We start from the raw sequence: 12500 nt of genomic DNA, 5'->3' as shown, positions 1-12500 counted from the left end.
CAAGCAAGACGTACCGAAATTAACATAATGCGGGGCTTTTGCCGAGAAATCGACAGCTCAACGGCAAAAACATCAACTTTTCGCGAATTCGGCGAACGTCATTATTGTAGAATAATTCTCAGATACTTCACCTTAATATACACCTCTAGATATTATTTACTAGAAGCTGCGAAAAGGTAACTGGCAAGGTAATCGTTGAACAGCCCTTAATGCTTTACTTATATACGGTTCAAGATATAAATGCAGGGGTCTATTGCTATAGACGTACAGAAGAGTTCTACTTTTCGCAAAGTCCTTCGTGCGAAAGATTGATGGCTTTTGACCTTCCATCAATCCTCTAATTAACATTGCTATCAGCTGTGGAACTATATGGCTAAATAAGGTAAAATATAATTTCACCATATATTAAACTAACTTACTGGGTGCTGTAGAAATTCCTGCAGCCATCTAACTTACTGGATGCTACAGAAATTCAACGGCCATATAATTTGTTGGGTGCAGTAGACATTCTTCAGCCATCTTATTTGTTTCTTTTAAAACAAAGAAGAGATGTTGGGTGCTACAGAAATTCTACGGCTGTCTAATTTGTTAGGTGCTACAGAAAATATGCGGCAGACATTATTTCTTCCGTGCTGCAGAAATTCTGCAGCCATCTAATTTGTTGGGTGCTGCAGAAATTTTTTGGCCATCTAATTTGTTGGTTGCTGCAGAAATTCTATGGCCATCTGTAATTTGTTGGGTGATGCAGAAATTCTACAGCCATCTAATGTACTGGTTGTTGCTACAGAAATTCTGCGACCATCTTATATGTTGGGTTCTGCAGAAATTCATAAGCCATCTAATGTACTGGTTTGCTGCTGTGGAGCCTATCGGCCCGTGGTCTTGACAGTACAGACCGAACAAGACCAATGAACGACATTCTCCAAGTACAGTCCCGAGCAAACTTGGTTAATGAGAGATTTCTTAGACGACTGAAATTGTTTAAAAAACCTCTCATGCTGACGGACTGGAACGACACCGTAAACTTCAAGCGCGTATTTTTAAAAGTAAATTGAGAGTTTACTCATGTCTGATGTTTTCAAAAAAAGGAAGGAAAACAAAGTTGGAAAAAAATGATATTAAACGTGCAATTTAATTCTTTTAAAAGAAAGCAATAAAACTACAGGTAAATTGGAGAAAAAAGTGTGGTCGTGCGAGATTATTCGGGACAGTGCTCGGTCCAATACGGCACATAACGTCAGTAAGTTTGAAAGTTAGTATGTTAGTACGTTAGTACGGCACAATGTTATAAAGTCCGTTAGTTCGCAATGTTAGTACGTTAGTACGTTAGTACGGCACAATGTTATAAAGTCCGTTAGTTCGTTAGTACGTTAGTACGGCACAATGCTATAAAGTTCGTTAGTTCGTTAAGTTAGTGCGTTAGTACGTTAGTACGGCACAATGTTATAAAGTCCGTTAGTTCGTTAGTACGGCACAATGTTATAAAGTCCGTTAGTACGTTAGTACGGCACAATGTTATAAAGTCCGTTAGTTCGTTAAGTTAGTACGTTAGTACGGCACAATGTTATAAAGTCCGTTAGTTCGCAATGTTAGTACGTTAGTACGGCACAATGTTATAAAGTCCGTTAGTTCGTAATGTTAGTACGTTAGTACGGCACAATGCTATAAAGTTCGGTAGTACGTTAGTACGGCACAATGCTATAAAGTCCGTTAGTTCGTAATGTTAGTTCGTTAGTACGGCACAATGTTATAAAGTCCGTTAGTTCGTAATGTTAGTACGTTAGTACGGCACAATGTTATAAAGTCCGTTAGTTCGCAATGTTAGTACGTTAGTACGTTAGTACGGCACAATGTTATAAAGTCCGTTAGTTCGTTAGTACGTTAGTACGGCACAATGCTATAAAGTTCGTTAGTTCGTTAAGTTAGTGCGTTAGTACGTTAGTACGGCACAATGTTATAAAGTCCGTTAGTTCGTTAGTACGGCACAATGTTATAAAGTCCGTTAGTACGTTAGTACGTTGGTACGGCACAATGTTATAAAGTCCGTTAGTTCGTTAGTACGTTAGTACGGCACAATGCTATAAAGTTCGTTGGTTCGTTAAGTTAGTGCGTTAGTACGGCACAATGTTATAAAGTCCGTTAGTACGTTAGTACGGCACAATGCTATAAAGTTCGTTGGTTCGTTAGTACGTTAGTACGGCACAATGCTATAAAGTTCGTTGGTTCGTTAAGTTAGTGCGTTAGTACGGCACAATGTTATAAAGTCCGTTAGTACGTTAGTACGTTAGTACGGCACAATGCTATAAAGTTCGTTGGTTCGTTAAGTTAGTGCGTTAGTACGTTAGTACGGCACAATGTTATAAAGTCCGTTAGTTCGTTAGTACGTTAGTACGGCACAATGCTATAAAGTTCGTTGGTTCGTTAAGTTAGTACGTTAGTACGGCACAATGTTATAAAGTCCGTTAGTACGTTAGTACGGCACAATGCTATAAAGTTCGTTGGTTCGTTAGTACGTTAGTACGGCACAATGCTATAAAGTTCGTTGGTTCGTTAAGTTAGTGCGTTAGTACGGCACAATGTTATAAAGTCCGTTAGTACGTTAGTACGTTAGTACGGCCAATGCTATAAAGTTCGTTGGTTCGTTAAGTTAGTGCGTTAGTACGTTAGTACGGCACAATGTTATAAAGTCCGTTAGTACGTTAGTACGTTAGTACGGCACAATGCTATAAAGTCCGTCAGTTCGCAATGTTAGTACGTAAGCTCTTAAAGTTGATGCTTACTTGTTTGTACTTGAGTCGCATCTCTGAAAACGTTGTTCACAGATTTAAAGCCGTTTAAAACAATAGCACTGACGTTAGTACGGAAAGTACGTGTACTAAAAGAAAAAAAAAAAAGGACGCTCCTAAAGTGGGCAGCATATGAAAATCTAACAGCTGAAAACTGTTTTGAGATATCTCATAGAACAATTCTGGATTAGGTTTAGAGTGTATACCATGTATGTTCTGGTCAAATATTTAAATAAAATGAAAATCATATGTTTCTCAGTCCACCTGAAATTTGCATCTTGTGTTTCTCATGCCAACCCTAACCTATAATGATATGCAAGACACTTACAAACACACTACATTTTGAAACAACCTTTTCAAGAACAATAATTCCTTTATCACTCAACTTGAATTGGCTGCCTCAAAATATAGTGTTGTAAGTGTATTGCATGTCATTAATCAGTGGATAATGACGTGATTGTTCAATGTTCCTCTCACACATATTTGTATACAATTTGTGTGGGTTAGGGAAATATCCATACCCACACCAAGGATGGTCATCGAAAATTCTGAGAGGGTAGGGGGTGTTAATAGCCAAAGGTTTAAAAGGAAAGTATGAAGGTAAATTGGAAATTCCAGGGGGGAGGAAAGGGATAGAAACCAAATAACAAATCTTGCTTGAAGTATAGATTTTTCTGGAACCACACATTTCTGGTCACACAAATCATTTACTACTTGAATGAAGAGCCTTTAATGTTGTTTACATCAGTAGACAGCCTTGGAGTTGATTCCTTTTCCATCTAATTATTAATAATCCAACAAGTAGTACAAAGAAAATCTTAGTGTTTGCAATGATTTCGATATGTGAAAATTCTCATGATTTCCATGTTTGTTCCTTAATTTTAGTTTTGATTAAAGCTATATAGCACAAACTTGAGAAACTGTTTCACCTATTTTCTATACAACTTGAATGTTTTCCAAAATACTCGGCTACTGGTATTAAAGCATAATATTTTCAATTTTCGTCTTTACGTTTTGAGATGTGATTAAACACTACTTGAGTGTTTGTTATAAATTTTAAATGGAAAAAAACGTATTAGTGGTTGGTTGACAAACAGAATTTGCTTGTTGCAATTTGCTGCTGCATGTTGCTGGTTGATAACTTTATTCACTGCTGTCACCAAAGAAACAATCAAATTTGGAAGCAGGAATGCTCAGAAAACGTTTCTGTTAAACCACTACTCCATGGTCCATCCAGTCAACTGTGTAAACACTTTTGAAGAACACGAGGGGTTTCAAATAAGTGGTATAAAGCTTATCAATACAAAATGTCCACATAACTGTGCAAATTCTCTTCCCCGCTCTCTTGTGCACTACTCAAAACAAGATTTGAAATATGAAAAAAAACTATTAAGACAGTAAGGAATGTAAGTGTTCTGACACAAGAAAACTGCACCATAGTTCAATAATGTACAAACAAGCATAAGCTTCTTTTAGATTTCAATCTCGAACATAGCAATAGCCGCATGTTTGATGCTAATAACCTTTCTGCAAGAAGTTTTGTGCATTGTAGCGATACGTTTTTGAATGCTTGCAGGATGGCTCTAAAATTACTTTTAAGTTAACACCATCCAGGCAACAATTTATAAATATAAAAATATTCAGCCTTGGCCAGAAAAACAATATTATTATTAGAAGGGGCGGTACTGAAGGGATAGTGTGAAGTCTTGCACGTATGGTGAAAACAGGAAGTGGCCTTGGTCCAGAAAGCTGATCAACGAGAAACTGCAAAGGAAAAGAAAAGCGACAAAGGCACATTTGAGTAAACCAAAGGCTCACAAAGTAATTTAATAGGCATTTATATTTTCACCGGCTTATATTAAATTTTATGTTATATTATTTTCCCCAACTTAAATTAAAATCTAACGGAAAAGATTCACCTTTCGAATCATTAGCGGCTTGAACTGAACTGCAAAAAAACCCTCCTATAGCCTCTTTCTTTAACAATATTCTCCACGTCTGCCATATTTCTTTAGATGCATTTACACCAATCAGCCTGTTTGTGCGAATGGGTTTATCAGAAAGGGTGTTAGTTCAGCCAGACCCAGGGTCTTCTCCCAAAAAGCCGCCATTTAGAAAATCGTGGAGGAGAAGGCCCTGGGGAGGAGGTGGGTATTTTCGATTGTTTCAATGCTGATTCAAACCAAGGAAATGCTCACAACAACTCAGCTCAAAAGGTATTAATATTTGATTTGATGGCTTATTTTCGTCAAAAAATTCCATTTTGGATTCAAACACCACCCGTTGAAGTCCCCAAGATAGGTGTAGGCTTTTGTACATTATGCTGGCATTTTATTTTTAATTAATCGAGCATTTTAGTGGCATCTTCCCCCCAAAATTCTTTTCAGAGAAAATGAAAGTTTCACGACAAAACCGACAAGAAAAATCCTTAGAAGATTACATTGAAACATCACCTATGTTGCAATACAACAACAAAGACTAATTTTACGTCACTTAAATTTCAAATATCATATATTGTTAACTTATCATGTGCACTACATTTGGGTTGTACATATACGTTTTAGTGAAGCTGAGCTTACATTTGTGTTAATGTTGAAATTAAAGACATTCAAATTTCACTGTCAGCCTTATCAGCCTATGTATAATGAGCTTAAACTATGCATTTTAGTAACTGTTTGGGGAGAGACCAACCCTTTTCATGGCAAAGTAAAAGCATAATGTACAAAAGCCAAGAAATATACCCGTAGGTTGTTTTAGAGAGCTTTCATAAGTCTATCGCCAGCAGTGAACCCAAATTGAATATGTAATGTGTATTTTGTCAAGGTGACAAACAAAGAAATTAACTGTTTTAGAGAAAATGCATAAGTCTGCTTACGAGCCTAGAAAGCCCATCAGGCCGGCGCTTATCTCCGGTTTCTGTAGGGTGAATCGACTAGGAGTATTTCTTCTCCCCCCTGGATGGGATGCCAGTCCATAGCAGGGTTACCCCCAGCATTAAATTCGCCGGTACCCATTTATACACCTGGGTGGAGAGAGGCACCGTGGGAGAAAAGTGTCTTGCCCAAGAACACAACACAATGTCCCCAGCCAGGACCCGAACCCGGACCACTTGATTCGGAGTCGAGCACACTAACCATGAGGCCACCGCGCCTCCCAAGAAAATGCATACTTTTCAAATAATCACCTATGCAATCCTACAGATACAATAATTATTCACCTCAGGCTTGGTGAATATATACATCTTATTCGATGGTTTAACATATAATACGCGCGGATATTTTGTGAGTTGTGTAGATCAATGAGCAAAATGTCCGCGAGTATTATATGTTAAAACCATTGAATAAGAGATTTATTATTCCACTGTAAAAAGGAGTTATTTTGGTTCAATTTTATTTATTATAGTAAGAGTGTTTTAAAAAATGCATCATCTGGGCGCATGTGAACGATGTAAATAGCACACAAAGCTAGCAAAATGTCCTTTATTTGATTGGATAAACGTAATGACAAGTGACAAGCGATAACAAGCTAAATACTCAGGCTTTGCATCGTACTGAAAACAATTTTCATTGAAAAATTCCCATTTCGTCTGTATTTGCTCTGTTCATATTTTGTGCGTTCTCTTGACCAAATATGGTAAAATGACGTAATAGTGGAATAATAATGGTGAATAAAAACCTCAACTTTGTCTCGGTTTTTATTCACCCATAGTCACCTCACCTTTGGCAAAAAATTGTTAAAAATAAGCATCCTGTAGGCCTTGTTTAAAGCTAGATGGGTTACCATGGTAACAGCTTGCAGACCACATTAATTAACTGAAAAAAATAGAAACCTTTGTGGTAGTACTTATCAGTGACAATGTATATAAGTGCTTAAAAACTGTGTTCAGTCACCTTAATATAATTCCTATGTCTGATGCACAAGTCAATGTGAAACCCCCACCCCCTTCCAGTTTAGGTGGGGACTTGGAATTGGCTCTCAGTAAAACAATGCCCTTTTTCTTGGGAAAAAGTTTTAATTCCGATGTCCCTGCCCTCGGGAGGTCCTAAGAAATGGGTACACCACATTAAAAAAAGTAAAGCACACTGTAAGTGTACATGTAAAAAAATGGCAAAATGGCAAGAGAGGCTTTTCGCTTTTATCATGGTGATCTTCTGCTTCATAATGAGATAACAACACATCTGCAAAATCACTGCTTACCAACCTCTCTTCATAAGACTTTCAAGGTGTGGCCTCATCATTCAAAGGCGAGTTCTATTTTCTCTGAAGGCAGATAGAATAGAAAGTAGGCTCTCTTCCCAAAACACCCTCACCATCTCCTACTTGTTCTCGGGTAAGCCTGCGCATCCCAAATTTTCACCCCATGATTCTTAATTGTTGTTGTGATTCTCCATGACACAAGGTCCTCTGCTACAACAGCCTTCTTCACTTGCTTTCTTGTAAAATCACTATTTTAATGTTCTTCTCTTGCCTTTTAGTTCTCCAAATACCACTCTTCCTTTATTCCAAGATTCGCCTAGTGTGACATGGTTAATTTTCTGAAAATCATTGACACTGCAGCAGAATTTTTTTGCTGCGATCAGTTCACGAATTCAAACAAGTTTGAATTTGTGCGACTGATTGCAGCAACAAAATTAGTGAACGCAGCATTGTCACACAGTGTTCACATTTCCGGCAACAAGTCGCTGCAACAAAATATAAATGAACCAATGAGAAAGCATCATGGTCCGCTATATTGAATTAGAAAACTAGTTCACATTCCCCCTCATACAAGATCACTACGTGCCCTGGACCACCAAACAGGTGCAGTGCCGCAGCGAATTGTTTTGAAAGTAGTGCACATGGGGGGACTTGTCACCTAGTGTGTCTCAGCCCCTACAGAAATTATCTACTGTACAAGGATCACACTTTCAACTTGAATTATATCTTCTTTATTTCAGTGATATCATGAAAGAGTAAGAGACACTGGCCAAAGAATTTGAGGGGATAGCAGAGAAAGGTCCTTGAACAGCACTTTCTCACTTGCCCATTATTTGTTTATTGGAAGTTTTCTTTTCTAGATGTATTACATTGTAAAAAGCCTGTGTGAAATAAACAATAAGGTTCACTGTACTGTACCGCATTGGTGTCACCAGCTTGATTTTGATTGGCTATGAGCACACAGCTAATTCTTGCTTGCTCTGTTTCTCTTACATCATACCTACAGACAATAGATTTTATGTAGAAATGACATCACCTAATACACTAACCAGCAGTTTGATCAGTTTTGTCATGGCGGAGCTCAGCTCAGGAATATGAATAATGAAACAATTATTGGATTCGGTTTTCAAGAAATTCCAATTTTCTCTTTTATTCAAGTCAATTAGAACATTGTTTGCAACTTGGAATTCCTAGGATCTTTCATTTCTGGTTGACAACTTTGATGAGGGAATCTACATAATATACTGGTCTCATCTTGTGCAAAATAAGATGCCAAAATGGCTGGCTTACACGTGTCATGAGCCTTGTAATAACTTTTAGCCCATTGATTCCAAGGAATGAGACTTACACTAAGAATGGGTATTTTAGGTATCAGTGGGTTAAATTTATGCCTTCTCGTCATTTTTAATGATCTTGGTTTCCAACAAAAAAAGGAAGAGAGAGAACTAGACTCGAGAAAAAAGTTGTGATGGAAGCAATGTGACCTAAGTCCCCGGGGGCGGGGTACTCCCTTATATGGATTATATAGGTATGTGCGGCCCCAAAGGGTAGGGTTTTTCAGCCATTTTGGTCATAGATAGGGTATTGATTTTGGCCAATTTTCTGACATTTTGGTCATAAATAGGGTATCCATTTTTGCACTCTAGTCTTTAATTTGGTTTTTATTTAGAAGCTACTTCTTTATCATGTCACCTACCTAATAAAACCAGATAAACATTGCCTTTAACACTGGTCTGAACTAGGGAAATAATTATAAGGCAGGTCTGCACCAGGGCATTGATTTAAGGGTCAGGTCATAAATTGGGTATCAAATTTTTGGTCAGGTCATAAATAGGGTGGGGAAAATCGCAGATTTTGGTCATAAATAGGGTAAGGGTTTTAGGAAGTGGGCCGCACCCCCCTACCAAATACCCTAGGTCCAGTCGGCCCTTCTGCTCAAGCGTCCATCACCACCATGGCCAAAGTGACTGACTATCAAATCGACAATAAATACAAGTAATGTACAGTAAGTTGGTCGTACAAATCAGCTCTCAAATCTCTCCACCCGTGGTTGATTTAAGTTTTTTATTTTCCTTTGATAAAACACAAATTTTCGTATTACCAACAAAAGAAGAAACTAGGTCATAATAATAGAATTACCTCATTTAGGGGATGGTTCCACAGCAACAGAAGCAGCAACGGGTAACTCCTTTCTTCACAAGAACTGATAAAGAACAAACAAGCAACATACTATAGGATATGTTGCTTTAAAATAAAAGGGAACTTACTAGTGTCCTTTAATTGAGTTTACAGATGCAGCCACAGGTACACCAAAAGATAGCAAGTTTAAACTATGCGACGTCACCTGTCCTAGTTATTTCAGCAGCCCCTACATCCACTCAAAAACCTCAACATCCAAGCAAAGAAATTGCAATAATTCATGTGAAATAGACTATGATGTTTGAATGTATTAAATTGACTTTAAATTAAAGGATGAGGTGGCCACATAATGACAAATTTTGGCTGGTCTTTCATATACCCGATCCAAAATAATTAATGTCTACAAAACAAAAGGACAAAGCGAAAAAGGAATGAAAGGAAAGGAACTGTATTTGTGAAGTCGTTCTAGCGCTGGAGCACTGTATTAATATTGAAATTAACAATGAACGCAAATCAAGTCAAATTAAGCAAGAATTAGAAGTTAAGAAAACACATAGTGATATGGAGTAATTTTGTTGATGAATAATGAATAAATCGTACACTCAACTTGCTCGTGCATTTTGGTTGCTGTGGAAAATACCTTTAACACAGCACTCAACTGTATTACGGGGACTTGACACTATAGTGAAAATATCAGAATTCGGGCTTCATTCAAGACAATTAACGCAAAGATTTATACACAAGTGCGTTGTGGGGACAGGCTAGAAAAAAGCCCCGGTTGTTCAAAAGCCGATTAACGCTAATCCCAGAGTAAAAATTAACCAACGAGTTTATTTCTCTCCTCCCAAATGATGTTTAATGCAGAGTTGAAAACATGAAACTAAAGTTTACGCTAATCCTGGATTAGGTTAATCAATCGGCTTTAGAAAAACAGGGTCCATTTTACAGGCCCCGTAAAGTTTACAATAACAAGAACCTGCAAGAACTCGCAACCCTCCTCGCACCTTCAATAAATTGTAAATCAAACTTGATGAATCAAATTCAGTGTTGAAAATGTATCGAGGACAAGCTTTCCTTTAAGGTTGTTTGAATTTCTCAACAATCAATGTCAAACGAATCGCTGACGAATGGTGTACAACCATTGACCGCCATAGTCCTCAGTTGCTCAGAGATTTGCTCCTTCAAAGCGGTTTACATTCATTTCTCCAAACCAGATTGTATCAAAACACGTGTGATTTCATGCTCGTTTCGAATGTATTCACATTTTAACGAACATTGGTTGTTTTTCAGAACAAACGTCTTGTTTTTCAGTCACCGTAATGATCAAGAATGACGAGAACAACTTGTTCTATAACTCCGTCCGCTCTGTTTCCGAGACTCCGTCGAAAGTCATCAATCTAACAGCTCTTTCTAGATGAAAAAGCTCTCCTATCATTCATCACCATCATGCTTTCGTGAAAAGAAAGCGACATATTTTACACAGCCAACAATAACATTATGGGGACTTCAAAAATCTCAGAATTCGTGTTTCATGCCAGAAAAAAAAAATCGCAGAGATTACACAAAATGGAGTTGTGGGGGCATTTAGAGATAGCACTTTCTTAAAGAAAATGCACATCAAAGAAACGTCAGCTTTCAAATGACATTTTCCAGTTCAAAAGAAAAACACGGTGAGCAATAAATCATGAAGCCCAAGAAAATAGATCTGGCTAATTTAATAAGCCTAACCTAAGAAAAACTCACAAAACGTCGGCTCACTTCGTTGCTGAATAATTATTGTTAATGGCTAATAACCTCCAAAAATCGCATTTTACGTATAAGTACATCGAGGAAGAGCTTTCCACAATCTTATAGTTTGGTCATTTACCCTCAAAGGGTTCAGTGTTTGCGAGACAAGACATCGTTCAAGCGTTCTAGGCCGTCATGACGGCCATATTTGCCTCTTTTAATACTCAAGGACAGATTTAGTCCTTGTTCCATATTTTATTAGTCAAGTGAAGCCTTCATAACTTGTTTTCCGAAAAAAAATTTCTTTGTTTTATTGTAGAACGTTTAAATTCAGTTAGGTTGTATTCCAATTCTTAAGCTTGTAGAAGACAATAACAGCAACACTGATTTGCTTTGTGTGAAGTCCGCCAAAGTTCGCCGGGTCTAAAACACAGGTCACATTCTACAGGTCACTCGTTGCAGGTCATTGTTTTACCTTTTGGAAAGAAACCAAAACCCTCAATTTAGCCAATTGAGGGTTTTGGTTACTTTCCAAAAGGTAAAACAATGACCTGCAACGAGGGACCTGTGGAATGTAACCTGTGTTTTAGACCCGCCGGGAACGTTTAGTTTGAACGTCATGTGGTAATTACGAGCGGTTTCCCTTCTATATAAGAAAGCGTTTGAGTCAAAAACGGCTATTGCTAGCCTGATTCGATTAACGCAACTGGAAATAATATAACACAGCAGCAAACTAATATGTGTAATAAACGCTTAACTACCGCCGGTTTCACGTTTAACACGCAAGGATTATCGGAGGAAATTCCGGTTGTGCGGACATTGACATAGCAAAAGATACACCTTTTTGTCAACGAAAAAGACGAAAAAATTTTACAAAAATCAGCTTTCAACTTTTAATTTGAAACTCTTCAGGGATGGCGCTGTGGTGAGAGAGCTCACCTCCCACCAATGTGGCTCGGGTTCGATTCCCAAATCTGGCGTCATCTGTAGGCTGAGTTTGTCGGTTCTCTCTTCTGCTCCGCGAGGTTTTTCTCCGGGTACTCCGGTTTTTCCCCCTCTTAAAAAACTATTGTGAATAGATATGTATTAATTTGATTTGATTTCATTTGTGCACGACCCTACAAGCTCTTCAGCATTATCGTGTGCTACAAGCTCTTCAACATTATCGTGTGAAAATAAAGTTCTATTATTACTTTCTCGCTATCTTGACGAAAGAACAACTCGCAAACGCACATCTTCTTTACATCAAACTTTCGTGTTTTAAACTGCAGTATCGTCTTGAGAGAACGATTTCCACGTTAGTTAAATCAGGCCCATTACCAAAAGTACTGCTCCCTTAAGGTTTCCCTGAATTTTTCAACAATTCTTGTCAAACAGAGTTTCAGCCGTGAAATTGGTTTACTGAATGTTCGTACCGCCATATATTTGACTTTGCGCAGGTTACACGACTCTTAAGCCGTTTTACATTCATTATTCTATAAACCAGAGTGGCATCCAAATACGTGAGATTTCATCCTGGTTTTTTTATTTAATCATATTTTCATGAAGCTCTTTTGTTTGTTTGTTTGGTTGTAGACTGAAATTCATTCGGTAACGTCATGATTGCTGTATGATTAAAAAAATGGAGAGAACACCTTGCCCTTAATTATA

At 37.8% G+C, this 12500-nt stretch overlaps 1 protein-coding gene across 23 annotated transcripts in view; it reads right to left on the bottom strand.

Annotated features, from left to right (window-relative positions):
- Positions 1-3503: 3503 nt before the first annotated feature.
- Positions 3504-12500, bottom strand: part of LOC138008207 (uncharacterized) — a 31368-nt gene continuing 22371 nt past the window's right edge. For 17 of the 23 annotated variants that reach the window (XR_011124195.1, XR_011124197.1, XR_011124188.1 and 14 more), the window contains 4 exons: positions 9123-9186; positions 7902-7983; positions 6988-7468; positions 3504-4550 (listed from right to left, as the gene is read on the bottom strand). The gene's annotated coding sequence lies outside the window, so the exon portion shown is untranslated. Of the gene's footprint in view, positions 4551-6503; positions 6948-6983; positions 7469-7901; positions 7984-9122; positions 9228-12500 lie in introns of those variants that run through there. The other 6 variants (XR_011124193.1, XR_011124202.1, XR_011124206.1 and 3 more) reach the window with 4 other exon arrangements.

Source organism: Montipora foliosa, chromosome 6 (genome assembly GCF_036669935.1).
Source record: "Montipora foliosa isolate CH-2021 chromosome 6, ASM3666993v2, whole genome shotgun sequence".
Classification (NCBI taxonomy): domain Eukaryota; kingdom Metazoa; phylum Cnidaria; class Anthozoa; order Scleractinia; family Acroporidae; genus Montipora; species Montipora foliosa.
The sequence above is the reverse complement of the archived record's forward strand: the minus strand, read 5'-3'. Positions and strand labels throughout refer to the sequence as shown.